At 37.8% G+C, this 16613-nt stretch overlaps 1 pseudogene; it reads right to left on the reverse strand.

The window, feature by feature from the left end:
- Positions 1-11085: 11085 nt before the first annotated feature.
- LOC113378955 overlaps positions 11086-16613 on the reverse strand; it is an 8415-nt pseudogene continuing 2887 nt past the window's right edge.

Here is a 16613-nt window from a genome sequence, read left to right on the forward strand (position 1 = left end):
GAATCCCAATGTATTTTACACTCTCATATTATGGTATTTCTATGTTGTTTATTTTTACGCTTGGGCAGTCCAGGGTTCTTGTAGTGAAGGTTATATGGCTAGATTTTGTTTCATTCATTTCCACTTATTGAGCCACTTTTCAAATTCGGAGACATATTGTTGAACTTTTGACGTTGCGACGGATGCATTTGTATGAGTTCTCATGACAACTGCATCATCGGCAAAAGTTCCAATTAAGACATTGCTATCAGTTGGAATGTCGTGCGTATAAATGAGATATAATAGTGACCCTAAAATACTCCCTTGTGGAACCCCCGACTTGATGTTACATAACTCTGATGCTTCTGTTCCAACTCTAGTTCTGAATAATCTGTTTGTTAAGTAACTTTTCAATAGTAAAAATATCTTGCAAAGATTTTTTTATTTTGATGGGTAGGCCCATACTTTATCAAATGCCTGTTTGATATCGATAAAGATTGCTGAACAATATTCCTTTCTTTCTATTGCCTTTTGGATGCTATTTACTATCTTATGGCATTGTTGTATTGTGAAGTGCTGGGTTCTAAACCTGAATTGATGATCAGGTATTATATTTAAATACTCTTTTATTCTTACTAATAATAGTTTTTTCAACAATTTTGATAGAATTGGCTGTAAACTGATTGGTTTGTAAGATGTGACATTTGAAGCTGGTTTTTCTGGTTTTAAAATCATTATTACCTCTGAAATTTTAAAACATTTTGGCCATTATCCCAACTTAAATATTGCATTATAAATATATGTCAGTAGAACAATTGCTTTTCTTGGCAATTTTTTCAAGACTCTTCCTTTTATGTTATCTATCCCTGCACTCTTCTTATTGTTTATAAGTTTAATAAACTCTTTTATTTCTTTTTTTATAATTGTATAATCATCGTGAATTGCTTTTAGAGCATTCTTTACATCGTTATCAATAATGTCATCATTTGGAGTGAACACATCTGATAAATAAATTGCAAACAAATTTGTCTTTTCTTTGTCACTTTTGGCCCAATCACCTAATGATAGTAATTCCATTCTTATTGGGGCGTTAAAATGGATAGGTTTTTTCAAAGATTTTATTGGTTTCCATATCGAATAATCGTATCTATTAAGATTAGTAATGTATTCTGCTACACTGTTGTTCCGCATGACTTTCAACTTTTGTTTTAGTTCATTCGATAAATTGTTGAACAGGGGCGTAGCGTGCATTGGCGGGGCCCGGTATCAAAATTTTTTTGGGGGGCCCCCTCAGCTAGCGCAAAATTTTCTCACAAAAAATTATAAAACTAAAAGAAATATTTATTTGTCATCAATATTTATCTATCCATTTTCCAAGATTTCTACAAACAATTCAAATTCAATATACACATTTATTAAATCATTTATAGCTTATGACGGCTGTAGTTTTTCTAAAATTTATGCTACTATGAACAACGATGGACTGACTGACAGTTCCTGTATCATTGAAGTATTTAACTCCCAAAAAAAGTTTATGTTTTTATCAGAAAATATTTGGTTTTTCAATGATAGACCGAGCCGTTTCTTTGAAATTAGGAGAACGGTACTAAAATTTTCGGTTTTGATAAAACTTTCTAAACTAAAAAATTTAGAATAAATCTGAATTTTTATCGATTAGGTCGATTATTTACACATATCGGTAAATACTCGCAAAGTTTCATAGCTTACAAATAGTTAGCTAATTTTTTAGCAGTTTTATTTTTGAAAATCTTCTTTCAGCGTTTGCGCTGGCAATTGGAAAGGTCACAAATAAAAGCATTGTTAATACCTCGGGAAAATTGTATTCAAGGCTATTGAATTTGGTATTAAATATAAATAAATACTAAATTTCATATTTTGAACATATTTTAAGAGCTTAGTTTACAATTTGTTATAAAAATTAACAGGGATGATCTTACTGTATTCAGACTAAACTTTCGTGGAAACAGGTGTTTTGTTAAATGACTCCAGTTGTAATATTTCGAACATACTAATCGAGTCGAAGTCTCTGAAATCTTTGTTTAGTTTGAGAAATTGATATGTTTAATTTGCAATAGTGCATGTTGAGTCTGAAATAAGATTACGAGTCGTTATACTTTGTTTTTTGTTTTTAAAAACAGTCTTTATACTCCATTCCTTTGCTAATTTTGAAACAAACTACTAAATTAATTTTGATTTTTTAATTTCCACAATCTATTCAGAAAATAACTTGATAAAATGCTAGTTTTCTATTAGTTATTATTTGCATGTTATAGAGCTTTAGAAGTATTAAAGAAATGTGGAAAGCAATTAGTAGCACAACCTTCTGAAATTATATTTTTACATTCGACACGCTCATTTTTTTTTCGAAATAAAATTTAGTTGTAAGAAAGTTTTCATAACTTATGTTACTAGTGAAATAAAACAAAAATTTGTTGGATTTCACTAATTTTTCCTCATGTTTGGGGCCCCCGGGGCCCGGTCAAAATAAAACCCTTTGAAATAATAATCTTACATTACTTGCGTACTTTTTAACGATCTTAAATTTCATTTCATTCAAAATATTTTTTTATTATTAATGTTTGCTTCCGGATGTACTGGCCATCTCTGGCTCGGGAGCCCCGTATTTTTGATACGGCTGATACGGCGCTAGTTACGCCCCTGTTGTTGAATACAGTTTTATCCCTTGGATTACGTGACCTTTGCCATATTTTCCTTGCTCGTCTTTTTTTCCTTATTAATATTTTAATTTTCATTGGGATATTAGACGTCGTATTGCTATATGTTATATGTGGAGCAGCATTTTGTACAGATTTTTTCAGAGTATTTATATAAGAATTTAAGTTATTCTCTATATCTGCTTCAGATTTTAATCTGACTTCAAGGTCTAATTTAGAATCGATTTCTTGTCTAAAAGAGTTCCAGTTTGTTATACTATTAAAAAGACCATTAATTTTTTCACTCTTATTACTGTGGTTTTAATTGTGGCTATAATAGGTGTATGATCTGATGATAAATCTGAATTATCTTCTATGTTTGTGTGTAAATCAGAAATGCCATTTATTATATAAAAATCTAGAAGGTCAGAAGTCGATAAGAATGAATAATTTTTTTTAATAGCATATGTGCCAACTGCTTACCTGTAGGAGTGGTAAGTCTAGAGCCCCATAATGTATTTTTGCTGTTAAAATCACCACCCACTACAAATCTGTGTCCTAATGTATCAAAGAATTTTTTATAATCAGCTGTTTTCATCCTGTGACGTGGAGGACAATATACAGAAGAGACAATGATATCATAAGGAAATGTATTAATGCATATTGTAGATGCTTGAAAGCAATTTTCTTGAAAATTTGTTAGTGTGTAGTGTGAAATACTGTTTTTAATCAATATTCTAGATCTAGCGTGTGCAGTATTGTCTGGGTGATTAGTATTATAGAAAGAATAGAAAGGGATCTTGAAATGTAGATTATTTGTTAAATGCGTTTTACTGATTAGCATCACATCAATCATATATTGTTGTAAAAATATTATTAATTCATTTTTATGGTTTAGAATACCATTTGCATTCCATTGAGCAATTCGAAGAAACTTGACCATTAATTTTTAACTAATTTGGATAACATGTTCATGACTAACCTGTTTTGTTCCATTAGTTGTTTGAACATGTCTTTAAAATCATTAATTAATGTGATAAGAGCAACGGTTACCTGTGACTGTTCGTTTTCGTTATTTTGTTGTAACTTTAATACTTCTGAATAGCTTCTATGGTCACTGTAAGAATTAGCTAATGGACGTCTGGTTTCTTCTGTTTTTGATGTTTTAACTCTATCAGTGGTTCGTCTTCCTTCTTCAAAGTTGTAATTATGTTGCTTGTAATAATCCTTGTAGAAATGACAACCTTTGTAGTTTGCCGGGTGAGCACCACCACATAGAATACATGTTGCTGGAGTAGATCTTTCTTTCTTACATACTTTCTTACAGTATTATGAGGTCCACCGCATTTAACGCAGGCGAAAGGTCTGTTGCAATAATTTTTAGAGTGTCATACCATATGATTAAGCAATTTTTTTAGTTTATATATTTCGCCATTGTTATCTGCAGATTCTAAATCAACAAAATACATGTTTAAGAGCAATTTGGTTTTGTTTTGTTTCACATTAATTATACACCTTACTTTAAAATTAAGTTTCTCTAATTCATTTATTATTCATTGGTGTCATATGTATGGTGTATATTTTTTATCACAACTTTATAAGACCGTTCTTGGTTTATCTGATAAGTGTGATATACTACATTTTTCATTTTAAAAAACTTGATAACTGCCCTGTATTGGTCAGGTAAATTAGTGTTTATTCTAATTATATCATTCGGCGTAGATTTAAATATATAATCATTTTCATCCATGATTTTAATTAAATCACTTCCCATATTCGGAAAGTCTGTAATGCCGTACACAAATATTGGTGGAGGTCTTTGTATTTTAGTGGTAGACGTTGTGATGTTTTTATCCATTTGATTAACGGTATTGGAATTTGATGTTTTAGTTGTCAAATTTAATATGTCAAATCTATTTGACACTTATTGAATATTCAAGTGAATTGTTTGATGATGTGCGCCTACGCTTAAAAGTTTTACTTGAATTTGCTACTTGCCATGAGACAGACGGCATAGGTGTTGCCCCGGTATCTTCAGTATCAATATTCATCATAGGATGTTCAGTCAAATGTATTTGATTGTGTGTTTTCTGTTTCAACTCTGAAGAAGCTGCTGTACCCCCAATCATGGAGGCACATGAACTTTAATTAAACCTTTCAGTAAATTAATCTTAGAGCAATAATTACTTAATTTATGGTAATTTTTTAAATAATTAGAGATTCGGTTGTGTCAAACTTATGTAAAACAAAAGCTGTCGATAAGTCAAATCTTATCGACAAATTCCGATACTAGAAATATTCATTATTTCTTTCAATGACAATAATGCTAGGAAAATAGTGATGAGAGAGTTAGCGAAAAAGTATTTGTTCTTAAGAGAAACTTTTCGTATTTTATATTATAAATATATGATATAATTTAATACTAATATTGGTACCAGATTCGCACTATTACTGAAAGAAGTTGTCTCTTGGTTCATTTTCTCCACGTAAGCATTATCTCGAATGAAAAATTATCTGATAAGGGATTCCATTTTAATCCGAATACTTTTGAAGAAGATTCTATTTCGAAATCCCATTTAAAGAAATATTTATTTTGTATATCAGAATTAAGAAAAAGTTTACGTAAATTAGAATTATTAATTTCCCACTTTTTTAATTTCATGCCACAAGATGATCATATAGTCTACAAATCCTCGCAAATGGTTTAAGCGCTATCGAAAGAGTCGATACTTGTAACCACATCATCAATATAGACATCGTTCTCAAGTATTCTAGAAATAGATTGAGAATATTTGGAATATTTCGGAAAAGTTGTTTGATGGTTCTAATATCTTGAAAATGAGATGACAATAGGCCAAATGTTACCGTATTTAATTCATAGATCCCAATGGGTGCATCGGGGAACGGTGCCATAAGATTTTTTGATTTGATTTGATTTTTTTCTATCTTGTTTGCGAACCCAAATAATACGATACATTTGTTTGATATCAGCAGTTAATGCTATATGTCCGAAACAAAAATTTAAAAGAATTAAACAAATGTCGGTTTGTAATTTAAGACAAACATGCAAATTTTTTTTCAAGGAGGTTACTTCTGATTTTTTTGCAGATGCATCAAACACAACGCGTAAGACGTAGAGGAACTTTTTTTTTCGACTGCGAAATGTGGAATATATTATCCATTTTTTATTTATAAAAATAATCGACTTCATGATCTACCGGACAATAAGCGACAAAGGATAATTGGTTTTGAACTAGCTAATCATCTATAACGGCGGCATACCTTTTATGAAATTCGAGATATCTCAAAAATTTATTTTTGAGCATGTGGTATTGCTTCAAGGTTAAATGAAATGATTAGTATAAATTTTTGCCATCACTTTTAAAAGGTAGTGCTACTACATATCGTCCATCTGGAGATCGCGTAGTAGTTGAAATAAAATGATTTTCGCGTAAATCATTGTCAGAAAAAAGATTATTTCGGTAATGTCTTCTAATTGTGATAATTTATTCATTTGTAATTGAAAATCTAATGGGGCCGATTCTCGGTTTCAATTTTACGACAAGTTCACACTTATTTCGTTTAAAATGACATTATAAGTGTAACACTTATTCTCGGCGGTATATGTTTTATCATATAACATTAATGTTACGCTAACCCTCTGAAAAAAAACGTAGTCAGAAACACGCACTTATCCCTATAACATTGGCGAGAAGTACGATGAACAGATTTGACATTTGCTATTTTGACATTTATGCGTTTAACCTGATTTTTTGAGGTTATGATAGTGCAAACGGTTAGATACCAAATACTTGTCTTTCAAATGTGCAGTTAAGATTAATTGATTTTAATATTTGAAGTGTATGGTATATAATATCAATATGGCGTATAATATCAGAAAATCTTATGCCAGAAGATATTTTTAGTACTATAATATTCGTAGATACTTAAAAAAACAAACATAATTTTATAGCTACATAAATGTGATTATTTTAAATATATATATATATATATATATATATATATATATATATATTAGGGTGGGCCGAATCATTATAGAAGTAAAATTAAGCGATATGGGCACCTTTTCATATGAAATATATGTGTTATTTAAATGAATTTTGACTTCAAAACCATATATCGCAAATAACTCTTTAGCCAGCGAAATTTTCAATAAAATACTGTTTTTAATAAGTTAATATATTAATTTAGGCATGTGAATAATTCAAATTGTAAGTTATATTTTTATTGGTAGTTTGTACGGGGGTTTTTAAATCGGGTTTAGTTTGTTGTTATTTATTTCCATCAGAGTGCGCTAGTATTTTTTTATAATAATTCTCGAAGTTTCGAAAAGAATATATTAATGTGAAAAATCGGCATAAATCTTCATTCAGTTCTCCAGTTAGACGTGAAGTATCAATGGCGAATTCTTATTTAAATTCAGGCGCAAGTGCCAGTAATTTGAATCATATGCGCTCGCATGATCAAATTACATTTGGGGAAGCAAAAGAATTTACTGGAGTAAATCTTCCGACAAGTATGGAAATTATCAGGTATTATTTTTATTTAGCCGAAAAATAAAAAAAAACAAAATAAAATGTTTTCATATAAAACATTTACTCCAAATGTGGTAACGAAATTGATTCAGACGTGGGAAAAAATTGATATTCCAATTATTGAGAAACGAAGTATCGCTAGAAAATTGAACCGATTGATTGATAAATATAAAAGTACAAATAAAAGCAAGTATACCCAAGCATCATTTCAGGAGTTTGTGGAATCCACGAAAGAATTATTTTATATTGGAAAATGCAAATGCGATTTGCGAAGATTACTGTGTTCCTGTGGACTGATCCCAGAACATTTACAAGCATTTATGATGGATCAACATAATGAGAGGAAATCTACGATACAAGAATATATTATAAAAATTGAAGATGAAGTATCAGAATCTACAATAACTAGCAATATTACTCCAGGTGAGACATATACTCCAGATGTTGATTTTGATTTTAAAAGCAGTTCGGAAAGTTCACAAAATACTTCTTATATAAAACGTGGTCCATATAGTCGAAGATATAAGGCTCCAAGCTATGCCTTAATGTGCGACAGATTTGCAATTTCTGATAGAGTTGGTTCTGGCGTGGTGACGGCAATCCTGCGTGACCTGGGCATAACGGATGATTGGGGCAATCCTGTCATTATGGATAAAAATAAAAGCGTTCGTGAGAGGCAGAAAAATAGGCAAGCTCTACACAAACAATATGATTCTTCTGAATTAATAGCATTTTCATTCGACGGCCGAAAAAATGATTCTATTACCATGGAAAAAATCGATAAGAAGTTTCACCCACGAATGATTAAAGAAGCGCATTTAGTTATTTTAAAGGAACCGAATGGCCAATTGTTGGGTTACACAAAATTGGAAAATGAAGATTCGGAAAGTAAAGTAATCAAATTGAACGAGTTTTTCGCCGATAAAGAAATAGCTCTCGATTCTTTGATAGGCATATATTGCGATGGTGAACCAGCAAATACAGGCGTAAAAAATGGTATTTTACGTCGATTTGAAATTCAGTTAAACAGGCCACTGCATTGGTTTGTGTGTCTTCTCCACTTTAACGAACTTCCACTTCGCCATTTATTTAACTATTTGGAAAAATCATTGACCACTGGACCACGAACAAAAACTGGAATATTAAGCAAACAAATTGAAACATGCGAAAATATACCGGTGAGTTATAACATATTTACTATTTTTTAATACCCTATGTTCAAATTCAATATAATTTATTTTTTCCTATATACTTCCAGCCGGTAAAAGACTTTGAAACAATCCCACTTGAAAATTTGGCTGATATAAGTCCTGCTGAATCGACAACTGACTCAAGTTATTCAATAAAAATAGCTAAAGCAGTTGCTTCTGGAGAAGTATCGACAGACTTAGCTAACATGAAACCAGGGCCAATAGCACATTCCCGTTGGCTCACGAAGGCTAGTAGGTTACTTTGGTTATATGTAACTACTAATAAGCCATCCAAAAATTTGAAAATTCTGGCAAACTACGTAATGAAAGTATATATTCCAATGTACTTTAACATTAAATATTACTACTCTGTGGTGTATGGTAGTATATTATTTTATAAATTTATTAGCTGGACGCAATATTTAGACTCGAATTTAAGACAAATTGTGAACAATGTTGCTAAAGAAAACGCATACTATGCTCACTCGGAAAATATTTTATTAGCAATGTTGTTTGATAATAAAAAGGAAATACGAGATTCAGCTATAAGAAAAATCGTATATTACCGTAATAATGTGGAAGACCTGACGCAATTGAGAGATTACAAAACACCCGAAATAAATTTCGAATGCACCGACTATACTAATATGATAGATATGTATGATTATTCAAATATATCCGAACCAGCCTTTACGCTAAATATTCCTCATGAACATCTAGTACAATATCTACAAAGCAATGAGTGTCCATAGAGTGACCCTAAAATTCCGGTCCACATTCAGGGAACTGAGAGACATGTTCAATTACTGGCTAATGTATCAAAACGCGTATTAGAGCAAAATCGCGAAGGTGTTATGACAGCGACACTACTATCTCGTGAAAAGCATCCTCGACTGGAAAGCAAGCAAGATTTCAGATATTAATTTATTTAAATTGTATTAGCTAAATGTAAGAAATTTTATTTTAAATAAAAATGTAACTTAAAGAAATAAAAATGTTGTATTTAAACCATGTCATGTAAATAAATAATAGAATAAATATATGTCATTCCTAAAAACCCAAAAACAATATTTTTCTACAAAAGTAGTTTGACCTGTTTCGATGCAAGATTCTAGGTTAGGCTTACTCGCAAATGTCCCCTGAAAGTTTACTTGATGTAGTCTGATGTACCCATAAGTTACTGATTTGAAAAAGCCGGAAAATGTTTTTAACCTGTTTCGATGCATGATTCTAGGTTAGGCTTACTGGCAAATATCCCCTGAAAGTTTACTTGATGTAGTCTGATGTACCCGTAAGTTACTGATTTCAAAAAGCCGGAAAATGTTTTTAACCTGTTTCGATGCATGATTCTAGGTTAGGCTTACTCGCAAATGTCCCCTGAAAGTTTACTTGATGTAGTCTGATATACCCGTAAGTTACTGATTTCAAAAAGCCGGAAAATGTTTTTAACCTGTTTCGATGCATGATTCTAGGTTAGGCTTACTCGCAAATGTCCCCTGAAAGTTTACTTTATGTAGTCTGATGTACCCGTAAGTTACTGATTTCAAAAAGCCGGAAAATGTTTTTAACCTGTTTCGATGCATGATTCTAGGTTAGGCTTACTCGCAAATGTCCCCTGCAAGTTTACTTGATGTAGTCTGATGTACCCGTAAGTTACTGATTTCAAAAAGCCGGAAAATGTTTTTAACCTGTTTCGATGCATGATTCTAGGTTAGGCTTACTCGCAAATGTCCCCTGAAAGTTTATATGATGTAGTCTGATGTACCCGTAAGTTACTGATTTCAAAAAGCCGGAAAATGTTTTTAGCCTGTTTCGATGCATGATTCTAGGTTAGGCTTACTCGCAAATGTCCCCTGAAGGTTTACTTGATGTAGTCTGATGTACCCGTAAGTTACTGATTTCAAATAGCCGGAAAATGTTTTTAACCTGTTTCGATGCATGATTCTAGGTTAGGCTTACTCGCAAATGTCCCCTGAAAGTTTACTTGATGTAGTTTGAAATTATATATAAATACTGAATATTTTGTTAAGAAGGAAATAAATATACTGAATATTTTATTATAAAAGAATCGAAATATTTATAGGTTGGAAGTTACTAATTATTTAGAGTATATTACAAAAATTAAATAAAAATAGCAACTTGCACGTATTTTGCACATTGACAACTTACACGTATAATGCAAATTGACAACTTGCACGCATTCTGCAAATTGACAACTTGCACGTATTTTACACATTGACAACTTGCACGCATTCTGCAATATAGATAACTTATACGTACTTTGCTTATTAGCAACTTGTACGCATTTCCAAGAAATTTAGCAAAAAACATTCTTCCTATTTAGAATTTAATGAATTATATCATATAATTATATTAAAAAATTATGAAAAGTTTCTCTCAAAAACATATATTTCGTAAACTTACAAAATATTTATAACTATTCTCTTGACATTATGGTTATTGAAAGAAATAATGAATATTTCTAGTATTGGAATTTGTCGATAAGTTTTGATTTACGTGCTGACTCACGCACGTTGTACAAAATAGCTAGGTAGATACCGAAGAAGTGTCACATGTACAGCATGTACAAGTTTTCGACTGTCAAGCCTACTGATTGTGGCATGCTGCAATGCGACGGCTTAAGGCTTATGCTCTAATAGCGTGGGGTGACGTCAAGCCAACATGACGAATCCCCAAGCCAAGGGCTGAGTCTCAACGGATCGCAGCGTGGTAACTGCTCTGCCGAGTACAACACCCCGCCAGGTACCTAAGTCGTTTACAAACGATTCCGAGTCTCTACATCGAACTAGTAACCCATGATCGACCGCTATAGGCAAGACAGATATAACGGACGGATATCGCCCCTGTCCAGCGCCTCATTCGGCTAAAAATGGCTCGTGCGATAAACGGCGTGTGCCGAATACCTAATAAATCACATTGTATTGAGCCTTTCGACTCACGAGACTCCTAGAGATATCGTTGCTTACTTTGTCTAGAAAGGATACGGCCTTAGAGGCGTTCAGGCATAATCCCACGGATGGTAGCTTCGCACCACCGGCCGCTCGACCGATTGCGTAAACCAAATGTCCGAACCTGCGGTTCCTCTCGCACTGAGCAGGATTACTATCGCAACGACAATTCATCAGTAGGGTAAAACTAACCTGTCTCACGACGGTCTAAACCCAGCCCACGTTCCCTATTTGTGGGTGAACAATCCAACGCTTGGCGAATTCTGCTTCGCAATGATAGGAAGAGCCGACATCGAAAGATCAAAAAGCAACGTCGCTATGAACGCTTGGCTGCCACAAGCCAGTTATCCCTGTGGTAACTTTTCTGACACCTCTTGCTGAAAACTCTTTAAGCCTTCAAAGGATCGATAGGCCATGCTTTTGCAGTCCCTGTGCACACTGAACAACGGGATCAAGCCAGCATTTGCCCTTTTGCTCTACGCGAGGTTTCTGTCCTCGCTGAGCTGGTCTTAGGATACCTGCGTTATTATTTGACAGATGTACCGCCCCAGTCAAACTCCCCGCCTAGCAGTTTCCTCGAATCGGATCACGCTAGAGTATTGTTGGCGATCGGCGCAATGGCTCACACCACTCTTATGCGCTTGGCTCTAGAAAACCGTGACAGTCGGAACGCAAGTTTTCGACGCACGCTTTCCGCCCAATCGAGTAAGTAAAGAAACGATGAAAGTAGTGGTATTTCACCGACGATATTACTATCTCCCACTTATGCTACACCTTACATGTCTCCTTACAATGCCAGACTAGAGTCAAGCTCAACAGGGTCTTCTTTTCCCGCTAATTTTTCCAAGCCCGTTCCCTTGGCAGTGGTTTCGCTAGAAAGTAGATAAGGACCGTGGGAATCTCGTTAATCCATTCATGCGCGTCACTAGTTAGATGACGAGGCATTTGGCTAAATCTGTCCCAGTGTCGGGATACTTCCTGGTTTTCGACCAGTCGCGATTTATTTAGCGCATGATTTCCTCGAGACCAGAGTGCTATGTCGAAAGACAAAAACACCCTAATAGCCGCGGTTCCATCATGCGCTATTGTGACGCAGGATTAACAAGTCTCTCCCACGGGCACCACCCACTTCCCACCGAGGCCATCGCCGGCCCAGGCATGGAAAAACCACCAGTGTTGGAGACCGAGTAGCAGCAACGCGGATCGCTACCGGTCCAATTCAACACTGATGTAGAGGATCCTTCGCAGGTCCATCCGCAACCTACTTTGCAGGGAACAGCAGAATTTAGTCAGCCACCGATCGCCCTGAATCCCCGTAGAGATGCAGTGCGATCGAGGACCGTCCACGGGGCACCGCGCGGAGGTATCTGCTGCCTTTGACGGGCTATTATAGGATAAAGAAGGAAAACAAGGGGAAGAAGTAATAACCTGTCAAATGCCTCACAAGCCAGAAGGGCTACATATAACATAAATGGGACATTACAGACATCACAAATGGGCCTCCCGTGACTGTCCTTCTGCGCTATTAGGAATCATTGAATGAATATATGGGAATCATTTGAGCCCGCAGCTCCGACACATGCGGGGTGCGCTTCAGGAGGTCACCGCCCAGTTCAAATTGGTTTCGTCAGTAGAAGTCATGGTCCGAGTGTAGTTGTGTGGGGAACCGCCAACATCGCACACTATCCGTCGAGAAATCTGTTGCTCATCACGACGGATGTTCTTAGGGCAACAAGGGACGAGGTTAGGCCAGTGCTTTTAGGATGTTTGGAAAGGAGGGATATGTTGAGTAGGGTGCTTGGGGGTAGGGCGCCACGAGACCCAACAACTATCGGTAGAACCCGGCAGTGTGTAGTGCCCGTGACGTTGAGTACCTCTGGATAGAGGCACTCATATTTTTGGATTTTTTCGGAATAGGCTTTGCCGAGAGAATTGCCCTGCTCAAATCTAACAGTAATATCGACAATATATGATCGATCGCCGTCCCAGAGAACGAGGTCGGGCCTAAGCCGTTTCCCGTCAACAGTGAACGTCGCTTCGGTCATATAATGTCCGGTAGGGTACTTGTCGATAAAATCATTACGACATAGAGTCACGATCTCGTTGTGTCTATGTATTCTCTGCGGCTTAACAAAGGAACACTGGCCCGGCACATGTCCAAGGGTCTCATTGGCGGAGTGACATCGTCGGCATTTTATGTCGTTCATGGGTGTTGCTCTAGCAAGGGCTGCTTTGCACCCGAACGTATTTGTACGAAGGCGAAAAGCATCGATATAACGTGAGTTGCCCTTGAGAAGGTGGGGCCTCCAGAGCCAGGAATTCCCGATTCGGTCCTTTCGGAAGCATGGAGCTCCTAGACCCTGGGACGCGCAACTCGCCCATCTTCTAAACTCATCCTCGATGGCTCCTCTCTTCGCACTTTCTATGGCCTTGATGGTTAGGGGCCCTCTAATGCCTGCACGATATGCCATCTCAGCAACTTTGGTACCGACGTTGTTCTGTTCCCACAATGCCTCCAAAAAGGGGTCGCCGGAGTCTCGACATCTGACCATCGACCTAAGGAAGGAGTAGGTAGCCACTCGTTCCAATCGCGGTAGGCCAAGTCCTCCGTTTCCCGGGGAGGTGTGTAGAAAAGCAGAGCCGGTGGAGTGAGGAAGGTGGAAGATTTCCCTTACAAAGTTGCGAAGAGCCTTATCCAACCCTTGTGAGTCGCCCTGAGATGGCGGGTCGACGGTCAACCGGTACAAATAATGCGGAATGATAAAACGTTTAAGCAGCTCCAACTTCTGAGTGGGCTTCAGCCTTAACCTCTTGATTCTAGGAAGACTGTGGTGTAGGTCGCCCACTACCTTTTTGTGCTCAAATCCTTTCCAGGGAGAGAACTTTAGGCCAAGGTAGTCAAAGTGTCCATCGGGCCCGCATTGAGGAAGCGTTTTACCGCTTATCCCAACTTGCGGGTCCGACAGAATCCACGACTTTCCCCGGATTTGAAATTGGAAACTGCTACATTTCTCAACCGCAACATGCATGCCAAGATCAGCTAGAAATTTGATAGCAATATCTAGCTTTGCTTGAAGATCCTGTGGGGTTTTACCAAAAACCACCAGATCTTCGGCGAAGGCCAGAACAGAGATACTCTGGGAGCCAATGCTTACACCGTCTCCATTGCTCTCCAATTGTTCTAACAAGGGGTCCAAGACACAGTTGAAAAGCAGTGGAGAAAGCGGGTCTCACTGCTTGACTCCACGCTTGATATCAACCATAATCTTATCATTCCCCAGCTTGATCTCGGTGCGGATGTTCTCATGCATGGACATCACCAGTTCTCTTGTGTGGCTGGGTAAACCTAGTCGAGCCAACGCGTCTCTGATTGCGGCATGTGGAATCGTGTCGAAGGCTTTGGATATGTCCAATACGGCACATGACAACCCGTTATGTCTCTTGGCAAACTTTGTAAGTTCGCTTAATGCGAAGATGTTAAGAAAGCACCCATTTTCCAGGGTGAACCCTTTTTGCCGATTATTAAGGGTTATACATCTCCGGAAGCCATTTTCGATGACACCGGGGAAAAGTCTTGCCAAGAGCGACGCTATAGTAATTGGGCGCCAGTTCTCCGCCTTAGAACAGTCCTTACTCTTCTTGGGTATGAGAGTAGTAGTACAAACCCTCCAGGACTTGGGGAAGTACCTGGACCAGACAATTATGTTAAAGAGCCGGGCTAATACAGTTTCCGTCCCTCTGAGCCTGGTAAGGTCTGCCTTGCTCACACCGCTCAGTCCAACAGCCTTTTTTGTGTTAATACGCTTAATTCGCTCCCCAATGGTGTTGGGAGCGATTACGGGGAGACTTTCGAGCACTGATATAGCAGGCCTTGGTTCGACGCTGGGAAAACTACCTTCCCATGCGGTTCCCCAGAGTCCGTCATATAGTGTCTTAATGTCCCCTGTTGGTGGACGAATGTTGTTGTCCACCATATTGCAGCCAGAGATTATCGACTCAACCAGTTTATTGGGGCAGTTATGGTACAGGTCTTGATGCCTTGCGTAGTTAAATCTACGCTGGTTTCTGCGCTGGCCTTGGTTGCGCCTGCGACCATGTACCTCCCTACCTTTTCTCCCCGATGTTTGTGGGGGTTTATTGACAAGAACAGGGGTCAAGACGCACTCAACGAGGTTATCAATGCGTTCGTACACATCACCAGGTTCGACACCAGCTTCTAGGGACTGTTTAAGGTCTTCGAGCTGGGCGGACGCCTCGTTGAGCTCCTCGGCAATCTCCATGTCCTGCCATTTTTCCCATTCCACCAAGAAGTGTTGTGCCCAAGATTGAAGGTCATCGCGCTCTCGTTCTTGTTGAGAGGCTACTACTTGGACAGCAGCTTGGTGCCTAGTCTCATGATCATCGTCACCCGGGTGTTCTGGGGCGACTACCGCTAGGCTACCGACTACTGGATCGTCAATTATTTGACCAGTTCTAGTGCGCAGACCCAGCTCACCCCTTTTGTCCGATATTTGAGTGCGCGTCATGTGAGGGAGATGTTCGTCCCTGATTTTGACGTTAACATTGGGACTGTTGAGGTATTGATCATTGACCCTCCTCAGAGTCTCAATGTCTTCGTCAGTCCACACTCTCAGACGGGGTGGTCCTTCGGGCCGTGCCGATCGAGGGCGGTCTAACTGTCGTCTGTCGTTCCTTACTCCAGGATGAGCATGTCGTTCATGCTGAGACAGGCCCGACTTTGAGGGAAAACTCGCAGTACATTCACTGCACTTGTGAGCCTCCTCTGGTCGTGGACCCTTACAGGAACGAGCATGAACAGTCAGACCCCCCTGATTCCCACAGACCTGTTGGCAGTTGCTGCAGACGTACCTGGCCCTCCTATCCGGATGAAAGCGCCTCAAATGCCTCGAGACTTCGCTCGCAGAGGCAAGGACACACGCACCCGGACAGAAAGGGCAGGCAACGGCAACAAAAGGCCACCACACAACTATGTCCTGGTCGATTTGTGAGCCAGAACCATCAGAATGCTCTCCTGGCTCACTCCGAGAAGCATTCTCGCAGGTACCGAATCCTGCGCCGATCATATCATTGTTGTTATTAGCCATAGTAATAATATGAGACTCAAGGTATTGTGGCAAAGTTGCCACTGTCTATATCTATAAGAGCCACCTCATAGTGGCGGGGCACTACTCCCGCCACCGAGGTATTGAATATAAGAAATAGGGGATACCGGCACCGCCGGAT

This window comes from Ctenocephalides felis, unplaced genomic scaffold, assembly GCF_003426905.1.
Source record: "Ctenocephalides felis isolate EL2017-DRISC unplaced genomic scaffold, ASM342690v1 CF-g0.4_SCAFFOLD_01886, whole genome shotgun sequence".
NCBI lineage: Eukaryota > Metazoa > Arthropoda > Insecta > Siphonaptera > Pulicidae > Ctenocephalides > Ctenocephalides felis.